We start from the raw sequence: 3,535 nt of genomic DNA, 5'->3' as shown, positions 1-3,535 counted from the left end.
TTTTTTTTTTTTTTGTTATTGTTTTTTTGAACTATATATATATATATATGTTTATAGTAATCAAGGGTTCGCGCCGTACCTTAGCTCACTCTCTCAATCAGATGGACTTTGTCTGAATAGGGGTGCGGTGTACTACGTGTCAAGTGTCGAAGTGATCACAGAGTAGCGTGAGATGAAGTGCTTTGTTCAACAACACAACGCGCCACTCGGTCTAGGAATTGAAATCATGATCTAGCGACCACGAGTGCAACATTCTAACCACTAGAGCATACGTCCTCACACACACACATCATTTAACTGCACGTATGCCGTTGCCGATTTCATTTTCTTCTTTGGATTTTTCCATTTCTCCTTTTCGACGAAGTGCTATCCTCGAAACGTCAAACTCTCTCCTTTCACAGAACGTCAAGCTAGTACATTTCTTAGGTACGTCCTCATGTTGTCCGTTTTTATTCGTTTATTTGAATTTACTATATAAATATATATATAAATGAATATATAAAGGCTATGAAGGGTAATGGAGTCAACCAGACCCGAATGATACAGGTAATACCGCGTAAGTGCTGTATACCGACTAGTTTTGTCCCAGGTGTGGTTGCAACATGAATGGGAAATATAACATGGGTCGTGTATTAGCGTGTGTATATATAAAAAGAATGAGATAAAGAGACCATTTCTCCCTTAAATATTTCCTCCTCCTTCCTGTCTTATAGCTTGATCTCACAATCCTACACACATCTTCCACTCACTTCGGGCTGTCCTTTAAGTAAACAACGCACAGAGTAAACTGGATACGAAATGATATATATCCACCAATATAACTATAATTATCATTGGAAAATACCCACACGGATAAAGTACATTTCCTTCATCAGCTGCCACCATTCTATAAATAAGCGTTTCGAAGAGATACGAGGGGAAGTCAAAAATTATTCGCACTTTCGCTGTAACATATGCTTATTATTGTCACACTGCCTTCTGCGCATGCGTGCTTATAGCTGGTACTATTATGATCACGCGATCGAAGTTTGAGCCTGATCGCGCCGTTTTTCTTCTGACCTTACAGTGTAAGCATAGGCGCCCTACTAGCAATATGAGCCAACGAAGAACAAAGAGCAGTGATCCGAGAGATAGTAATAGTTAACCGGTTCACTATTACCATCTCTTGTGCTTGTTGAATCTTCTCGTCAGTGGTGGAGGCTGACTGGCTTCCTGACCCCTCTTCATGCGTCATGCTTGTCCGGCCACTTTTAAACTTCTCTATCCACTCATACACACTTCTACGCGGTAGTGTACTGTCCCCGTATTATGCTAAAAGCTTCCGATGAATTTCAGCACCTGATACACCTTTCGAACAGAGAAATAGGATCACTGCTTTTTCTTCTTTTTTGGTACACATTGCAAGTGGAGTGGCCATGCTTACGCTATAAAGCCAGAAAGAAAAAGTGCGATCAGGCTCAAACTTCGATCACATGACCACTGTAAACACGCATGCGCTTCCCTACACTTACCACCCCTCCACCCTGCCTCTCCAAGGCACCATTCTCCGAGTCTTCTAGTGACTCCGGTCCGACACTTCCATCTCGCACATTTTCCCCAACCTACTCCTTCCCTCCTTCAAATGAGTTCATAATCTGCGTGACCTTTTGGTCCACAGTTGCTTTCCTAACCCTACTTCCCAACTTGGCTCGTTCCTCTGCTCTCGTCCACGCTGTCGCACCTGCCTCTAGCACTCCAACACCACCATCCTCACAGGCACCCATCATCGTCTCTATCACATCACTGACTCATTTACTTGCACTTCTAGTAATGTCATTTATTGCATCTCCAGCACTCTCTGTCTTTCCCTGTACATTAGTCAAACGGGACGTCGCTTGGCTGCCCAGTTCGCGGAGCACTTCAGAGACATCTGACTCGGTAATGACACTGGTCTCACACCATTTCTACTCTACCGGTCATTCACTACAGCGTCTGACTGTGTTTGGACTGTCTTTGTTGAGGGGCCACTCGGACTCCCACCTTCACCGTGAACAGGATTTAATCTTCTCTCTTCGCTCCTTTGCGTCACATGGGATCAACTTACCTCTTCTCTTCATCTGACATCAACCTCACCTTCTCTCTTCATTTACACCAACCCCACACCACTTCACACACTAGCACTGATCACTTCTCAACACTCACACCACATACCATCATCCACACATCCACACACAATCTTCAGTAGCATCATCACACATACCACCAAATGAGCAACCATACACACTCTTTAACTCAGTACGCACAGCACATACTATCATGCACACTCCCACACCCACACAAACTCACGTAACATACATAGATAAAGAAAACTTTCGCCCACATGCAAACACCATACACATGTACACCGTTTGGCCACAGGCACTCATACACGAGCACATACCACGCGAAAAAGCACACATCAACTGCTACACACAATACACACACAAGCACACACACACGCGCACACACTCAAACACATCAAAGTCACTCGCCCCTGTTCACATATACACACTTACACACTCACACACCATTCTCATATATACACGCACATGCATCTTCTCTTGTTGGTATCACTGACTATTATTATCTTCCTTTCAGTCAACCTCTTTTTTTATTATTATCTCATCCTCTTTCAACCACTTTTTTTCCAATCCTTAACCATGCTGGAACGCTGAACTCTACACGTTCTTTTTTCATTCTGTCTCTATTTATTTCCTCTTATTACTTTATGTTGAAGAGCGTAAGCTCGAAATGTAAAAGACTTTCTCATTTTTCCCGAGTGTCAAACTAATACTCTTGCTTGTTGTTCATACACTTGTCTTCGGTTTTCGTTTTTCTATAGATTTCAACTATATGTACAAATTAAAAGCAACTCTAGTGTAGTAAACATTACCGACCGCACATACTCAATGTATGTGTTTTGCTTGCTCGCCACTTCGCTGCTCTGGGGGAAGACTCACTCATACCAATTGGTGTTAGAACACCTGAAAATAACAAACAGGTGAGATAACTTGCCTGCAGTCCCATCCAGGTTTAAATACATACATACATACATACATACATACATATATATATATATAGTTTCAACTAGCAATAACCGCGCATCGGATAACCCTGATTAGCTATGATACTGCCTCTGTGCAAAGCAAATGTATGTATGTATGTATGTATGTATGTATGTATGTATGTATGTATGTATATATGTGAAACTGAGTATTACCATTTTGGTTGATAACTGATGAAGAATTAGGGACCTTTTGTGTCTGTCGCCCGTCCGGTTGTACCCTCAATATACGTATACGTCTTTTTATCTGTCATTGTTTATTTGCAACGCATATTTTCATTTATTAAGTATTGGCACACCCCATCCGACTTTCTTAACAGTATATATATTCTGTGTGACTCCACTCTGCTTTCACTCTTGCTCATTTTCTCTCTCACCCTCTTACTTCTATTTCTAGCTTGTCCACTTCCCCCCTTTTTCTCTCTCTCACCCTCTCGCTTATATTAGTAGCCT

General features: G+C 42.0%; 1 non-coding gene across 1 annotated transcript; it reads right to left on the bottom strand.

Annotated features, from left to right (window-relative positions):
• Positions 1 to 3,032: 3,032 nt before the first annotated feature.
• Positions 3,033 to 3,166, bottom strand: LOC128250066 (U4 spliceosomal RNA). Its single transcript, XR_008266181.1, has one exon. It is a non-coding gene; the product is annotated as a U4 spliceosomal RNA (small nuclear RNA).
• Positions 3,167 to 3,535: the final 369 nt, after the last annotated feature.

This window comes from Octopus bimaculoides, chromosome 1 (genome assembly GCF_001194135.2).
Source record: "Octopus bimaculoides isolate UCB-OBI-ISO-001 chromosome 1, ASM119413v2, whole genome shotgun sequence".
NCBI lineage: Eukaryota > Metazoa > Mollusca > Cephalopoda > Octopoda > Octopodidae > Octopus > Octopus bimaculoides.
This window is presented reverse-complemented; position numbering and strand designations above follow the sequence as displayed.